Genomic DNA, 18,472 nt, shown 5'->3' on the forward strand with positions numbered 1-18,472 from the left:
AAAGAATCTGAACCATTTTCATTGGATTGCCCGTACCTCTACATTGTAGCAATATCAATAATGAAGAGCTGTCATGATTTCCCCTATAGAGGGGGACTTGTGGGAACCCCTTTGTAAGGACATTAAAACAAGGAATGTTGATATAGATCTGTGCCAGTGCTATAATTAGTAGCTGGCACTTTTGGCACTTAGCAGTTGGCATGTTTCAGTTTGTTCTGAGGTACTGGGTTTCTGGGAACAAGTATGCAGACCCTAATCCTAGAGTCCAATACAAATTAATGGGCCAAATTCTGGCCCACGCTACAGGCCTTTTGCATCACTATAGCCATGAAAGGGTCAAAACAGCCATCTCAGGTGCCTGTGTTTGTAGAATGAACAAGTAATTTGGTCCTTGGAATCTGTGGATCCCCTAATGTTTTTATGGATTTGAGGCCATCCAAATGAGGACACTACCACATACGCTGCCCCATGGCCCCTTGTGAATTGCTGCTTGTGTAGGTTCTCTGTAGATATAACTGAGGGGATAGTTAGCACTCCTACTTTTGTAAAATGGGCCGTGGAATATTAATGAGCCCAGGTGATCAAGACGTTTCTTTTTCATCCCTTTCACAAAGCAGAGACTCCAGCGTGAACTCTAACACTGAGCTGGGCCATCAGTTCAGTACTGACTCAGAGGGAAAAGTATCAGTACAGCACAGTTTGTGCATCGGATATAGCACAGTGGAAAATCTGGACAGTAATTTGTTATAATACTGTTAACTGTTCTGAAAATACATGAGTCACTTCATTTGACCCTTCTGGAATTTGTGACCCTTTTCTGCATATATTTGTTCTAGATACACTGATGTGTAATTAATTTGGAAAGCATAAAAGGTCGTCTGCAAAGTTAGTTTATCCAGCATATTAACAGTGGACCACTATAATCCATCCTTGTCATCTTCCTTTATGCTTTCCCTTTACCCGAATAATAATGCAATCTACAAGGGGAAAGGAGCTGTACAAATGTAAAATATTATTGAAAGTACAGTACTGTACTATCATTCCTGAACTCAAACTATTCTCCCTCCTTCTTTTCACTGAAAGCAGCTGCAGAGTAAGCTCATGAACACTGTTTAATCTCTAAAAGAAAAGGAGTACTTGTGGCACCTTAGAGACTAACAAATTTATTTGAGCATAAGCTTTCGTGAGCTACAGCTCACTTCATCGGATACAGCTATAGCTCAAGCTTATGCTCAAATAAATTTGTTAGTCTCTAAGGTGCCACAAGTACTCCTTTTCTTTTTGCGAATACAGACTAACACGGCTGCTACTCTGAAACTGTTTAATCTCTGTTATTGCAAACATTGATATCTCTGATACTTTCAGACTTCTCCATTTCTCCTTGCTAGGAGAGCCATCACAAATATATTGTTCCTTCACTGTTCCGTTTTTAAATTGTTCTTACTCAATAATGCTTGCTCGTTTTCAATGTGCTACAATGTACATGTTCCTCATTCATCAAACACCCCAAGGGCTACCCTCCTGTCTCCTTCACTGCTGATTTTTTCTCCTCTTTTCCCATCGTCAGTGCCTAGAATCTAAATAAAACATTGAACTAAAAAAATTAATTAAAGTAATTTTCTAGCATTGCAAACTTTAACCAGGGCTCCAGATCTTTTGTTAAGACTATACAGGAATATATGGAGTGAGTTACAACAACGTATGAACTAGGAAATAGACATGAAAGAGGACTAAGGTACCTTTTTTCTTCTTTTTTGAATATCAGGAGCTCTCCTCCAATATTAGTTGCAGATTATGTCTAGGCAGTCTGGAAAGGGAGAATAAGATGATTAGCTACATGCTAACATACATATTTAGGAGGTGCTACGATAAATATATCAGAGTCACTATGACAGTCTACGCTATTGCAAGGAAAAAAGTGTGCTTAGTGGCCTCTTCTATCAGGCTCTTCAGAGGTCCCCAGCTCCCCTCTTCCCCTAGAGACAGCAGGGTTTGGGTGGGGGTCCTTGTTGTCAAGGTTCAGGAGACAGTTGGCCTATGGGATAATACCACTGGTGTCCTGTTCCCCCTCTTTAGAGACAGCAAGATGGTGAGTGCAAGGCCGCTGGCAGCCCTGGTAGACAGAAAGCAACCTGGTTCTTCACTCATCTGGTCTCCAGCGACAGCAGGGGATCCCTTCACCTCACCTCATCGTTCCTTCTAGGCAAATTTGCTTCTTTCTGATGCTATTATACTAATTTAGATTAAATAAATGGGCCCAAAGAGTCAAAGGTGTTAACATGACCCAGTCACTGTCCAGCATTAAATAGTATTAAACAAGGTTTGGGGTTTGGCATATAGAGACCCCAGCCTGCTTAGTACCATGGCAAACACATCATTCATTTTTGTTGACCTTTTATTAATGACACAGAAAAGAAGGGGAAATAAAGATTAAAGTATTTGAAATGTAAAGTATTAAATATGGTTTTCGTGTTAACAGCATTTCTTGTTCCCTTTACTTTAACTGTAGAGCATTTTTAGAAGGAAAACCCCCCTTGTTTGACTGTCTCTTAGTATTAAAGGTGGTCATAATTGTGCTTTTGAGGAAAAGAGAAGTAGTTATGGGATGGACGGGAGCTGTCGCTGCTGATGCTGTTAAAGCTTGATCCTGTTTCCTGAAAGACAAAACAAGGCAAACACACAAAAGGGGAAAGACAGGAACAGCAAAGATGGAAAATGCAGCTTCTGTCTCTGTTATTGATGCTCACTTGTAGCCTTGCAGCTGGAAAACACAGGTCCAGCATAGATCTGATCAGCCATTCCGAAAGCTGTCAAACTTACACCAGCATTCTGCTGTTTAGGGTTTTGCTTTTAGTTGCCTTTCTGGTCACAGGCTTGGAGTGTGTGGCAACATATGCAGTCTTGGCCAGCTAAGCCAGACCTTCATTAGGTAGAAGGAACAAAGAGAGAAATAGGAAAGAGAAGAAATAAGGTAGGGAAGGGAAAGGACACACCCTGCAAGAGACAAAACAGCACATTCCAAGTGATGTTCAGGATTGAGCTGATGGCAGTGTCATCTGTGTCCCTCTCTCTGGCCTGCCCTGGTCAGGACATCTCTCAGGATTAGGACAAAGAAGATCTGGGGTCCCAGGAGATTGCAGGGGTTGACAGCCATGATGGTACAGCTGGCTCCTGTACCTTCTTTCAGTCAGCCAGGAGCCAGTGTTGTGGTAGCCAACATTTTCCCCCAAAAGCCTCTTTTTGAGGATCCCAAAAGTGAGTGATTGGCAGAATTATTTTGTTTGGTTCATTGATTTCCAATCCCATACTTTTCTTGTTTACAAGACATGACCTTAACACAGTCCTTGAGTTACAGCAGAAGGTCTTTTTTGTTTAGACTAATTTAGTCTTTTTGTCTCCCTTTTGCATCTTTTTCCATTAACATTTATTGTTATAGGTTATTGTGGTGTTTTATGAACTTTCACTCACTTTTCACTGTTGAGCTCACAATTAGGGCAAATTTGTAGGCCCAGTTATCACAACACTATTCTCTTGGAACTTGGCTCTAAACTGAATTAAAATAAAAATACTTCAGTGTACTGGGATGAATAAGAATGGTTTTGTTGTGCTGTGTATTTATCCATAAACTTTTTATTGAAATGTTCAACATCAAGGTACATTCCAAATGTACCTCGCTTCAAAAATAACTAACAGTATGGCTTTGTTAGTAGCACGCCACAGAGTGCAGAGACATTACAACAACAGTTATCCCTAAGGACCCAATCCTGTAAATACTTATGCATGGATTTAACTTTAAGCCTTTGAGCAGTGCAGCTGAGGTCAAGTCTCACTAAGGCTGAGTTAAGTTAAGCAAGCACATGTTTGGTAGATCAGGACCTGAGGCCTAAAGCCCTGTCTACTGGTACTGTAACTTTTATCTATAAGCACTGACCAGTCTATGTAAAGTAATTTTGAATATTGTTCATTGCTGTCTGCACTGACCAGGAAAACTATAGTAGCACCCTGCTAGCAAGGACATTAATTGGAAAAGGCTCTTATTAAAAAAGGTTTTAGTGACAGACAGGGCAGGGTATAATGGGAGAACAGAACTAACTGAAAACTGGGAGAGAAGGACAATGGGTCTCCCAGAGTGACGACTTGGCAAATGACTTTACACATTGAACCTCAGTGAAGTCAACGGGTCTCTGTGTGGGTGCAGGGCTGTGACTGTGCACAGGACAGCTGAATTGACTGCAGTTGAAGTCTTGGATGACAACAAGGATTATTTCACAATTAATATTAACTTATGTAACAACAAGGAGCAAATCTGAGATACCAATTGGCAGTGTAGCTAGTAATTCTACTGATAATTTATCATGAAGAATTTTTTCTTGTGTCATGCTAAATAAGCATATTCATGTACTCTATTGAAATAAGGACAGAGAGAGCAGGAGATGCACAGACATATGCCTGACAAGAAAAAAACAAACCTCTTGGATAATTATTGCTATAAAAAGCAGAAAATCATCTCGCCAAAGAACCTGTAGCCTCATAGTCAGATTTTAAATTGTTTGATCCAACTCCTTCTACTTCTCATGGGCCCCTTGTCCAGTGTGGTCATTCTTTGTTATGAAACTGACATCAGTCAACTTATTTATAGCCAGCTGCACTAATAATAAACTGGCAGTGAGCTCAGAAATTACTGGAACAATTTGATCATCTTGAAACTTAAAGAAAAAAACCCTAAATGCCATGTCTATAATAGTAGTTTTTTCACAACAGAAAAAAATCATGTGAAGGTCTAGTTGTCTAATTTGTTTAACGCAGGGTCAGCCTGAGGGGTTTTGAGATGGTGGGTGAAAGGAAATTTTCCCCTGCTCTCAGACTTATTTTAAATCAGCAAACAAAAATTACCTGCTGCAGCAGAACACACTCCAACCACCAAAAGCTTAAAAGCATAGAAATAAAGAGGCTGTAAAGAGAAAGATTTGTGCATTGCTTTCTACCTTCATATTGGCTGCAATACTATAGCTAGATAATGCACTCCAACACCCCATGAGGTTTGCACTCCAACACAAAACATTATCAGTGATCTCAGATGGTTTTATATCAGTTATAATCAACAGATCGGCACTCTGACTGTTGCTCATTCCATGCTGTTGGGAAGGTATTCTGCCATAACACTGTTGAGGTCACTGTCAAGGTTTTGTATTTTGAGTGCCAGTTTGATGAGGCTGGTGTTTGTATTACATATGGGTATCCATTGGAGATGGAAGTGAAAGCCTTCTGGCACAGTGGACTGGGCTATCAACAGTGTGTTGTAGGCAATATGGAGATGAAAAGGAATGCACAAGTATTTCCCCTTAATGCCTTATTTCCATGCTTTTTAGGTGCATGGCATTTGTCCGGATGCAACTTTGTCATTAAATATAGTTTTGGTTTGCTAATTTCCTAGTTTTTTTTAATATAGCTTTGGTCTACCTCAGTGGGTAGCTCCCCAGAGTCAGGGAGAAGGAGAGCTATACCTGCTTGGGAATGAGAGGGAGAAACTGCACCCCTGAAAGAAAAGGAGTACTTGTGGCACCTTAGAGACGAACCAAGTCTCTCAGGTGCCACAAGCACTCCATTTCTTTTTGCTAAAACAGACTAACACAGCTGCTACTCTGAAACCTGCACTCCTGAACTTGCTCATGACGAGGTCAACCCTCCTGAAGAACATGAGATGTTTAGATGTGCCTCAGTAAATCCCTTCTGTCTATAACATTTTATCCCTATTTAAAAGTTACTGAAAGTTACATACAGCAAGAGCACCTCTATGTTAAGCAGTGAGGACATAACCGGTCAGCTGGAGAACACATCTGAGAAGGAATCCCTGTAATCACTCCCTTCCTGAAATAGTCCATAGTCTTTCAATTAGGTGGCATCATAAACAAATATAAGTTACATCCATTGGGCATTAGTGTTAGTTTCACCTATAAGAAGGGGGTGGTGTCCATGACAAGAGTAAAGCTCCCACAACAACTTTCCAATGTCTGTGGCCAAAAGTGCCCCTCCAGCTCCCACTGTTGTGAAGCTTGCAATGTGGTATTTATCAGTGTGGCTGACACCCTCTCCAAGATGTAGCTGCATTTCAATAACCAGTGAAGATTGTAATGCAAAGATGATCCTGAAATCCTTACTCAGGCAAGCTCCCCCATTGAAGTCAAATAGACTACTCATGCAAGCAAGGGTTTCCAAGATCCGTCCCATAGTTTGTAAAGAACTTGGTTTTCTTTCAGAAAGAAAAGTGTTATATAAATGAAAGCAATTGGCCTCCCCTCTATTGCTGAGGACGACACAGAGCAGCTTGTGGGTGGGGGAGATCAGGGAAACTGGGCACAAAAGTGTCCTTTCCACTTCCCCAATCCTGTGCTGGTCTAGTCCCCTAGCTCTGACACCAGAGTATCCTTCTATGCTGGGGTGAGCCTCTTGTGTCCAGTTATACCAACTTTCAGTTCAGAAGCTGGGCTATCGTTATTACTCTATGCAAACAGCTGAATATTCATCAAAAAACTATCATAAAACTTTTTTTTTAAAAGTCATAAATGCCAAACCCTTAAACTTGGTCTATATTTTGATTCCCTTGTGTTAATTTTGTTATTTACGCTTAGTTTGTTTTGTGATCAAACCAGCTGTGCAGCAGGGACAATGTTTCTATTTTGTGTGGCATTGAGTATCTGGAATGTAATGTGAAGACATTTCTCCTCCCCACACATCATGGCTGAATGATTCTGCTGTGCTGATTTGAAGTAACCTGATTAATCTCAGTTTCCTCTTAACATTTTAACTAAATGTCAAACATGTACAAGTTTCGCAGACTTGAAAAACAACAACATTCAAAAAAGATGAAAAGAAACACATGGGCAGCAATTTTTAAATATTCTTTGGGACTATTGGACACATTTCAGTATGCTTTAGCCAAGCTGGTGAACAAACACAGGAAAGAAAGATTGAAAAATGTTTCAGACAGTACTGCATTTTTCATTCAGACTGTGTAATCTACTTATAGATTACAGAAAGATAGGGGCAAAACTACCACAGGATGAGTTTTAACAAAACCTCAGATCAGTTGGTGTTTTGAAACACAAACTGTAAAACAATTGTGATATGATGAAATCTGGGTTCCCTTTAATTCAAAACCTAAAGTATGAAAAGTGGAGGAGGTCTGGCTAAATCATACTTGTTCTGGCTCATCTCCACAATGAAAGGATTCTGGATCACCATTCCTCAACAGAATCAGAAACTGAGCTTCATTTATAAACCCAAAGGACAGTTACAAAATATTAAGTAAAGGGGAAGAGGCGATGGTGCATCTGTCCCTAGTGGGTCACCCCCTTTTCCTATTTGGAATAACAGCCTTTCCCTGCTATCAGGTAATGTTGTTAGTCGTGTACCTCAAGTGTTAGAACCCTGTGCTGCAGAGCTGAAGGTTCAGGTTTCAACCACTTGAGCTACAAGACTAACCACATTACCTGACAGCAGCCAAAGACTGTTATTCCAAATAGGAAAAGGGGTGAACGAGTAGGGACAGATGCTGGAGGTAGAGTGGTGATCAGGGCTGCTCAGTGCTTCCCACCCACCACTACCCCCGCCCCAAGGAATCCAGGGAGGGAGGATCTCCCATGTGGTCCCTTGAGGGCGGGGGAAAATGCTGCAGGGGTAATGTACTGAGTCCAGTGGGTGGAAACAGATAGTTGGAATGGGAGCTCTGCAAATCTGTCTCTCTTTCTGGGAGGTGAGAAACCTTCTGGCCCCTGTGAGACATGTGGGGGTGGGAGCCTGATCCATCTTTTCTCCACCCCTCCCATTCTAAAGCACTGGGCAGCCCCCAGGCATTTCTAGTACAGCAATAGTAATGATGTTACTGCTTCTGGGCCAAAGTGGTAGTCTGGGTTAATGCCCTTCACAGCCAGAGACCTGGATTCCAATGTGACTTGTACCGTGAGAGAGACCGATTACAGTGGCTTTAAGCTTGTGCAATAGGTATTTTAGTTTGCATCACAAAACTACCACATAATACGAAGTGTTGAATTCCCAGACTGCAAGAAGGTGGGAATTCTGCAGTGAGAGAGAGAGAGCGCGCCTAGCAAAACTGTGGGAAAGCTTGCATTGTTACTCAATGCTTGGCTTGTACCAGACTTATCAGCCAAAAGCTAAGAAACACACAGGTTTGTTTTTTCCAGTCAAATTTAATTTTTCTCCTATAAAAAGACAATAAATTACATTTCACAAAACAGTGTTTAGGTCAGGATGTTCTTTTTGCTCTTCCGTTAAAATATGTGATTACACAGTGTAGAGAGTCAGATTTATCTGGCACCGTTACATACAGTAAATTCCAAAATGGGTCAGCACTAATATTAAGTGTGTGCATGTGTGGGGGAATTTGTTATATTTGTCTGTGCCAGGATGAAACTATCTATTTTTTGTCTAACTTTGCACATGACCCTCGCCATTTAAGCTGTGTTTAAACAGTGGCAAAAAAAAAAAAAAAAAAGTCGAGTGAGATTTTCAAAAGCACCTTGGTGAGTTAGGAGCACAAGCCCCATTGGCTTTCAAGGAAACTTGTGCTTCTAAGTCACTTAGGCACTTCTGAAAATCCAACTTTTAGAATGTTCTAAAAATTAGGCTTCAGTTTCTATTGCGTGAACATATTTTAGGTGGAGGCACTGCTAAAAGATATTTAAAAATCACCACCTCCATTTAGTACTAAAATCAACTTATAATGCCCATTGATACCATTATCCCCAAATAATTAAACTGCTCAGCAAAGGGATTTAAATAAACATCACAAAGTCCTTGTAATACTGACCTAAGAAGGGCTTTTTTTGTTTTGTTTTGTTTTAAATGCACTATACAATCAGTTACCAATTATTAACAACCCATCTTAGGCCACAGTGCTTTTTTAAAACTTAGGTAGCACAAGAAATAGACTAGACATGCAGATAGATGCCTTGCCACAGACTCTGATCTCTTTCAGGAGTTTTGTGTTGAATGGTAACATTTAAATGTTGCTTATGAGCCAAGTTACTAGAAGTTTCAGTCAAAAGATTACAGGCATTTTGCTAATTCTTGGGAAAACAGATACAGTGAAGAGGCCATATCTATGTCAGGGTCATCAATTTTTCTAGGGCCTACCCCAGCTCCCATCTTTCTTTATACACAACAGCAAAATCAGCTGTAGCATGTACCTGACCTCCAAGACAGTCTCCTTTTAAATGAGAGGTCTTTAGATTTAAAAACCTGGAGCTATGTTTGAAAGTATATACTTGAAGCAATCATCTGGTTTCCCCAAGAACTTCTACAGCAAGAAAACAAGGTGGCATGTTCACCTTTAAATATATATCATTAAGCTATTTCCCTTTTTTGGATAATGCACCCTCAATATGCTAGAAATAATTGCTTTAACTTGTGTGACAGGGTTGGGCCAGATGGCTATAGCAGAGTAATTTTTTTTTTTTTAAGCAAAAGATGTTTTTATTTGCATAACACACTTACAAAGTAAAAACAGCAGCACATGCAATGTGTAACACAGCAACCAATCACAATCGTTTTCTCATTAACTTCAGGGGAGGGAAGTGTTCAAGCTTGCCTGGGCCCAGAGCGGGGGGCTTCCTCGACTCTCGTGGTCGTCCACCCTTCCGAGTTACCTGGTGGCCCAGAGCAAGGGGGCTTCATCGACTCTCGTGGTCTTCCACCCCCTCGAGTTACCTAGCGCCACGCCCGAGTGTCACCAACAATTCCCTCCTCTGAAAGCACCCAACAAGAGGGGCAGGCTGTGGGGTGGACAATTCGGAGGGGGGTGGGGGGGGACACGTGCACCCACGTGTGAAAGGACCCCTCCAGGGTGGTGGTGTCCGCAGCAGCAATGGCTGGGGTTGGGGTCCCTTACTCTCTCCCCCAATCAAAGGGTCAGACAAAGGGACCCGGACGTGGACACCGAGCAGAGAACCTTGGACAGCGCCCACCACTCCTCAAAAGCATCAAGGGAGTCGGTGGACGCCGCCCAGAGGAACTCCGCCTGGATACGTGAACTGACAGAGGATCGGAAAACGGCCCCACAGTCACAGGAAACTCCATCGGCCAACCTCCTCTCTCTGGTTTTATAGATGGCCATTTCAGCCAGGGCCAGAAGGAGGTTAACTAGGAGATCCTGCGACTTTGTGAGGTCACGGATGGGGAGTGCATAAATAAAAAGGTGAGGGGAAAAAAAACAACCAAAAACGTAATAGGAGATTTGTGAAGAGCTGGAACAGGGGCTGCAGCCTGGCACACTCCAAATATACGTGTGCCAGGGTTTCCCTCACACCACAAAAGGGACAAGTATCTGGGATGAGGGTGAACCGTGCCAAGTACGTGCCCGTGCTCACAGCTCCGTGAAGGAGCCGCCAACTGATGTTCCCAACAGGCCTCGGAACCAAGGTGGAATATAGGCTGGTCCACCGGGGCTGCTCACCCTCCAAAGGTGGCAGAAGGTCTCGCCACTTTGTGTCGGGGCGGGACACTAGGGTGAGGGCGTGAAGGGTGTGGAGCGCGAGCATGTATAGACATTTCCTTGGCGCGGTTTGGAAGCGTACCAGCTGCAGTTCATGTAGCCAGCTCGCAGTGAAGGAGTGGTGGTGGTGGTGGGGGGGGGTCGATTGGATTTGCAGGGCAGGGGTCCAATTAAAAAATCCAGCGGGCCTGGGGTAGAGGGTGGGCAGGGCGTGCCCTCGAGCAGGACCCGGTCAAGGTAAGCTCGAGCAGCGGGCGGCAAAGTGGCCTTCGCCTCCTGAAGTACATGCCGGGGGGTATGAGGTCTGGAGAGCCCCATGCGCCGGGCAAGCGTCAGGGGATCCAGCCAGTCTCCCTGGTCGTAGTCCAGGAGGTCTCCGACTCTCGTGACTTCTGCCAGGATCAAGCTCTGGCACCCAGAGCGGGACTCCGCCACCTGCACACGGAGCTGGAGGTTGTGTAGCAGGGGCTCCGCGAGGAGATCTACCCCCTCGGTGGCCGCCACGGACCTGGTCGTTAAAAACAGTTTCCAAGTCCGGAGGAGGTCCTGGTAGAAGACCGGCAGCCTGGAGAGGTCTCACGGAAGACCTCCCGGACGGAGATAAAAGAGCTGCCGGTCATATCGGAACCCTCGGATGCAGCGCAGGATGGCGTGCGACAGTGTGCTCCACGCCGAACTGCCTGCACCATAGAGGAGCCTCTGTAGGGCCTGGAGGGGGAAGACACGGACCTGAGTGCGTAGACACTTCAGGTCCTGTCCTCCTTCCTTCAGGGGTAGATGAAGAACCCCTACAGGGGCCCAGTGCGTTCCTGACCAAAAGAACCCCAGAACCGATGTCCGGAGGTTGGTCAGGAAACCTGGGGCCGGGACCAGGGTGTTGAGCCGGTACCAGAGCATGGACAGGACTAGTTGATTAAGCACCAGCGCTCTCCCTCGGAGGGAGAGACATAGGAGTAGTCCCGTCCATTTCTGGAGCCGCTCTATCACCCCGCCCTCTAAATTTTCCCAGTTCTCCAGCAGAGAGGGATGCGTGGCAGAAAGGTAAATGCCGAGGTAGAGCAGCGGACCCGCGCTCCACAAGATGGTCTGAAGCGCGGGTGGGAGGGAGCTTGCCTGCTGCCAGTCTCCTACTGCCAAGCCAGAGCTCTTGACCCAGTTGACCTGGGCAGAGGAGGCTGCCAAATAGATGGCCTGGCAAGCCTCCACCCGCGCCAAGTCGCCGGGGTCCTGGATCACAAGGAGCACGTCATCAGCGTACGCCGACAAGATCAGCTGCAGCTCTGGCTCCCACAGCACCAACCCTGTCAACCTCCTGAGGAGGAGACAGAGGAAGGGTTCGATCGCCAGAGCGTACAGTTGGCCCGAGAAGGGGCACCCCTGCCATACTCCTCACCCAAAGCTGACCGGTTCGGTCAGGGTCCAGTTGAGCTTAACCAGACACTCTGCGGAGGTGTACAGCACCCGGAGAAAACCCACAAACTGGGGTCCAAAGCCAAACGCCTGCAGAGTGCTCAGAAGGTACCCATGGTCCACCCTATCGAACGCCTTCTCCTGATCTAGGGACAGGAGAGCGAATGACAGACCGTCTCTACGCCTGAGTTCCAAAAGGTCCCGAACCATAAATAGGTTAAAGACACTGCGGTCTGGGACGGTGTAGGTCTGGTCTGGGTGGATCACGTCCGCCAGCACAGACCCTAGCAGCAGCGAGATTGCTTTCGCTACGATTTTGTAGTCCGTGCTAAGGAGCGAGACGGGACGCCAATTTCGTAAATTGCGGAGGTCCCCCTTCTTTGGCAATAAGGCGAGCACAGCTCGCCTGCACGAAAGAGGGAGGACCCCGCTCTGCAGAGACTCAGCCCAGACGGTGACTAGGTCTGGGCCGAGGACGTCCCAAAACACGCGGTAGAACTCCACGGTCAGCCTGTCCATGTCTGGAGACTTATTAGTGGGCATACGACGGAGGGCTTTCGAGAACTTGGCCAGAGTGAGAGGCAATTCTAGCCAGTCTCGGTCGCTCGCGCTGACCGTAAGGAGCTCCTCCCAAAGCACTCTGCAAGTGCTCGGGTTGGTCGGATCTGGGGAGAAAAGACTTGCGTAGAAGGCTCGGGCCCTCCCACGCATCTCTGCCGGTTCCGTGAGAGGAGTGCTGTCTTCTGCCAGGAGACGGGTGACGTGTTTCTTGGCTCCCCTCGTTTTCTCCAAGGCATAGAAGAAGCGGGAGCCGCAATCCATCTCCCGAAGGAGGCGGATGCGGGATCGAACAAAGGCACCCCGGGCCCAATGGTCCTCGAGGGCCTAGAGCTCCTCCCGCTTCTCCCGGCACGCTCCGCAGAGGAGCGGGTCTTCAGGGCTGGCAGCCAGACGCCTCTCCAGCTCTAAGACCTCCCGTTCCAACTGCTTTATCACTGCATTTCTCCGTCGGCTGGTACCCCGGCTGTAGTCGCAGCAGAAAACCAGAAAAGGCGTGCACCTTCCCCAGGGCCCAACATCGCCGCGCCGAGGGAAAGGCACGCTGCTGCCTTCGCCAGGCCAGCCAGAATTCACGGAAGGACGTCACGAAGCCCTCATCCTCCAACAGGCTGTTGTTAAAATGCCAATAGTCCTGCCCTGGCCTCTCCGCACAGAGGGAGGCTGTCACGGTGGCTAGGTGATGGTCAGAAAATGGGGCCAGCCGAACGCTGGAGGAGTGGGCTCGTGAGAGATGGAAGCGTGATAGATAAATGTGGTCCAACCGGGAGTAGCTCGACCGATGGGCTTCCACCTGGACAAAGGTGAACGTGGAAGTGTCATCCGGATGGTGGTCAAGCCAGATGTCCACTAGGGAGTGATGTTCAACTATCTCCTGGAGGGTGTCCGCAGCGGCCGGGCACTGCTCAATTCGTATGCGTCTCCTGCAGGAAAATCACAGAGTACCCTCCCTCCCGAAGGAAGGAGAGCACCTGGGACCTGCGGAGAGCCATCCTACATCCCCGGGTGTTCAACGTTGCAATGGTGAGAGATGTCATGGGGAGGGCTGGGGGGGATCCTCACTGGCAGGGATGCTCGCATCCCCCAGCGGGCCACGCAACAGTCCTTGACGCATCCCGTAGGTGAGTAATTGGTCACGGAAGACGCGGACCCGCCAGTAGGCCGCGGCATCCTGCTTCCCCGTCCCTTTACCTTCCCCCATGAGGGCCCTTGTGGCCCAGAGGATTTGAAAAAAATCCGCCCCCGCATCGCTGGACAGCAAGCTGTACCTTGTTGCGGGAGCCATGGACATCCTCTAAAAACTTCTGCAGTTCTCCTTGCAGCTCATTGGTGGGGGTGGGGTTACAGTTTCCCAGTTGTTCCCTTGGTGCAGCCCCATGGCCCACTAAAACGGGCAAGCAGGGGTGCCTGATGGGCTGGAGCTTCTAGGCCCGCCTCAAGCCCTAGGGCAATAGGGGGCAGTGGAAGGAAAATAGCAGCCCCTAATGGGTCGGGGCAGGAGAACGCAAAGGCCGCTCCCTGGGGGTCATCGATTGGAAAAGGGAGGGAGACAGCCCCGGGGGCGACGATAACATCGCAGGAGGTAGACTGGATAGGGGTAGGGGCAGGGGCAGGGGCAGAGGCGACGTTCTGGGTTTCAGGAGGCGAGCAGCTGGATGGTGGCGCCTCCCGATCAGGCTCGAGGGTTAAAGGGGTAGGGAGGGAGCTCTCAGTGATACCGGGCACGGGCTCTATGGTGAATTTAGCGGCTACAGCATCAGGAGATGGATTATCTTCTGTTGGGCCCCCGCCCGGGAAGGAAATCAATTGCTCTGTACCAACGGGGGTGCCCTGGCAGCTTGTGTCCCGGTCACGTGGCGCCAGCTGTCACCTGAGCAGGCTCGGTGGTCGTCAGCGGAGTGCCATCAGCAGCCAGGTCGATGGAGGAGTCCAGGGGCTCCTCGGAGGTGGGAGCAGAAGCAGCAGTTAGGGGGAGGGAGCATGGGGAAAAGAGGGGTGGAGTGAGATCGCCCAAATCAAGGTTTGCTGGCAAAAGGTCGTCCTCCCCCTGGGCGACCGGGGTCAGATCTAGGGCCTCGATATCCTCGAACATGGAGGAGAGGACACTTTCCGTCGCCCCAGGGTTCTCCCCGCTGGCACCCGCCACGACGGTTGCCTCGGGGTTCATGGGGGCTTCGGGCAGTGTCAGGACAGAAAGGGCTTCCTCAAGGGTCTCGGAGAGGAGGGTCTCCCGTGGAGGGGAGATACTACCTTCCGGTGCTACCATGTCTTTCCTGGCTGACACCGGTGGATGGGATGCACTCATGGGCAAAGCGGAAGGTTCAGCATCGGTACCCCCCTTCCTGGCCTTCTGGGGGGCCTCTGCCTCGGGTAGATGAGGCAGAGCTCAAGCCTTCCGCTTGCCTCGCTTCCCCTGGACTAGGGCCCAGCCCTCCACGGCATCATGTGGGAGCTGGTTAGCAGGGATCGTATCAGGGGGTAAAGGCGATGGCTCAGGGGCTTGTGGGGGGGACGGGGACGGACAGTGTGGCGGCATAAGGGAGGGAGGATTCTCCCTGGGGCAGGCTCTCTCCCATGCCTGCTGGTATCTCTGCCACACCCTCCTCCATAGGTCCCGCCAGATTGTCAGCAGCGAGGGCGGGGCCCTCCTGCTCGTCTGGGCGTTGTAGGGGAGGTGCCCCTTGGGCCTGAGTGGGAGAAGTGGTGGTCCGAATAGGAGGGGGGGGCGGGGTCAGGTATCGGGCGGCCAGGGGCGTTGGCAATGACGGGGCTGATGTCCTGCCGGGTCTTGGAGATCCCAGGTGCCCCTCCTTGCCGGGCTAAGGGGCAGTCCCTCCGGACATGCCCTAATGCCCGGCAGAGGTAGCACCAGGCTTCCACCGTGGAGAAATACACCTGGTAACAGGCCCCCTGGTGGGGGACTAGGAAGCACCCCTCGAGGAAGGACTCCTCGAGCACCCCACTAGGAAGGACCCCTCGAGCACCTCTCCATCACGTGCCGCCGACGGCAGTAGAAGCTGCATTTGCCGATGGAAGGAAAAGATGTGACGGTGGGTGGGGTCCTTGCAGCCCAACGGGAGAGGGCTGATGACAGAAACAGGTTTCCCCAGGGTGGAAAGGGCGGGTAACAGGGCAGCATTGGGGAGAAAAGGAGGGACAGAGGTCAGGACCAGGCGGACGCCCAGGTCCTCTAGCGGCGCTAGGGGGACAAACACCCCCCCTCACCGCCAGGCCCCTCTCCACTGCTTCCTGGGCGACAGCCTCCGATGCTAAGAAGATGACAACCTTCCCATACATTTTGGAGGCCGCCACAATGGCCGAGGGCCCCACCACCCTTGCCAACGCCCCAGCCACTATTGATGGTGGCGGAGGCAGTGGGCAGAAGAGATGACGAGGTGGCAGGAGGGGGGGCTGCTGCTGCCCGGGCATACATCCTGGGGGCTGAGGGAGGGACATACGCAGAGCTGGTGGAGGGGGCAGTGGGGGAGAACGCCATGGTTACTGGTGGGGCCGCAGCAGTGGGGGTGGCCCCTGCCACGGAGGGCCTGGTGGTTTTAGCGGGGCCCTTCCACTTCTTCTGACACTAAACTGGGAGGGGAGGTAGATACGCTAGAGGGTAGGGATAGGATACAGAGGGACCTAGACAAATTGGAGGATTGGGCCAAAAGAAATCTGATGAGGTTCAACAAGGACAAGTGCAGAGTCCTCTGGCCTGGGCTTTTCTTGCTTTTTGCCCCTGCTTTCTGGCTTCCCCCCACCCCCAACCAGGCCAGGCGCTCTCCCCCTTTCTTTTCTTTTTCTTTTTGTTTTTTTTTCTTTCTCTGCTGTTGCAAGAGTGCTGGCTGGCTGCTGGCCAGCTGTTAGCCCCCGCCCTCAGACGCTGCTGCGGCTCCAGCTGAAACACCCTCTCCCCCCCCCCGAGGGAGGGAGGGCCTGCTGACCCGCTCCCCGGAGGTGGGGAGTGGAAGGACCCAGACCCAGCCGCTTGCTGTTTGTCTGCGGACCCGTCTCCAGCTGAGAGAATTTCTTATCATCCGCTCCGGCATCCCTGGAATGTTTGCAGCTGCGACCCGGAACAGACAGAGAAAAAGCCATCTACCAGAGGAACACCGCCCGGGGAATCTACAAATCGCCGTGGAGGGGGCCTAAGACTGAGTAACTTTCGAACTGTGCTCTCGTGTGGGGGGAGGCCTTGACTGTGTCGTGACTGTGTTTGTAGGGACACGGGGGGGTGTGGCACGGACCTGCCCCCCCGATCCGTCTGTGTCCTCCCAACCCCCACGCTACCATCTTCACAACTGCCTCCTCCACCATCTTTGCTGGCTGTCTAACATCTGCCTCTGGACTTAGCTGCTCGCCCTGATTCCACCGCGTGGGCCAGAAGCACCAGCCAACCAAATAGGGCTCTCTGGACAAGCGTACGGTGGTTCATGTGCCCCCACCCCGAATTGTCCATCCCACAACTTGTCCCTTTCTACCTGACCCCAACTCCTGTCAATCACCTGCCACAGCCCCCGCTGGGGCATCAGCAATGGAGGGCACCGGGGTGACCTCCACCGCTGCCATGCCCATCGCCTCCCCAGACTCTAGGGAAGCCCCCCCAGCTGGCAGGAAAGGCCAGGGCAAGAATCATAGAATCTCAGGGTTGGAAGGGACCTCAGGAGGTCATCTAGTCCAACCCCCTGCTCAAAGCAGGACCAATCCCCAATTAAATCATCCCAGCCAGGGCTTTCTCAAGCCTGACCTTAAACTTCTAAGGAAGGGGATTCCACCACCTCCCTAGGTAACGCATTCCAGTGTTTCACCACCCTCCAAGTGAAAAAGTTTTTCCTAATATCCAACCTAAATCTCCCCCACTGCAACTTGAGACCATTGCTCCTTGTTCTGTCATCTGCTATCACTGAGAACAGTCTAGATCCATCCTCTTTGGAACCCCCTTTCAGGAAGTTGAAAGCAGCTATCAAATCCCCCCTCATTCTTCTCTTCTGCAGACTAAACAATCCCAGTTCCCTCAGCCTCTCCTCATAAGTCATGTGTTCCAGTCCCCAATCATTTTTGTTGCCCTCCGCTGGACTTTTTCCAATTTTTCCACATCCTTCTTGTAGTGTGGGGCCCAAAATTGGACACACACGACTCCAGATGAGGCCTCACCAATGTCGAATAGAGGGGGACGATCAGCTCCCTCGATCTGCTGGTAATGCCCCTACGTATACATCCCAAAATGCCATTGGCCTTCTTGGCAACAAGGGCACACTGTTGACTCATATCCAGCTTCTTGTCCACTGTAACCCCTAGATCCTTTTCTGCAGAACTGCTGCCGAGCCATTCGGTCCCTAGTCTGTAGCGGTGCATGGGATTCTTCCGTCCTAAGTGCAGGACTCTGCACGTGTCCTTGTTGAACCTCATCAGATTTCTTTTGGCCCAATCCTCCAATTTGTCTAGGTCACTCTGTATCCTATCCCTGCCCTCCAACGTATCTACCACTCCTCCCAGTTTAGTGTCATCTGCAAACTTGCTGAGGGTGCAATCCACACCATCCTCCAGATCATTAACTGTAACGCTGCTAATGCGGATGCTCTAAGCAGATGGGAGAGAGCTCTCCTGTTGACTTAATTACTCCAGCTCCTTGAGCAGCGGTAGCTATGTCCCACTGACACAGTGCTGTCCACACTGGCACTTAAGTTGATGTAACTTACATTGCTCAGGGGGGTGGCTTATTCACACATGAGGGATGTAAGTTATACAACAGTAAGTGGCAGTGTGTACAGTGTCTTAGATACAGCAAAACAAACAAACAGTTAAGGCTTTGCTACATTACACCTGTGGAATGGACTCCCATCTGTGGGAAAATAGTATGATTTAGTTGGGAAGGAGAGAAACTGGTCAGTCAAAAAAGGAAAGAATAAAGAGGAGACTAGAAGAGGACCCAGGAAGGGCAGATTATGAAACACACTACTAAAATGACGAAGGAATAAAGCAGCCAGATTACATACA

The sequence above is a fragment of the Caretta caretta genome, chromosome 5 (assembly GCF_965140235.1).
Source record: "Caretta caretta isolate rCarCar2 chromosome 5, rCarCar1.hap1, whole genome shotgun sequence".
NCBI lineage: Eukaryota > Metazoa > Chordata > Testudines > Cheloniidae > Caretta > Caretta caretta.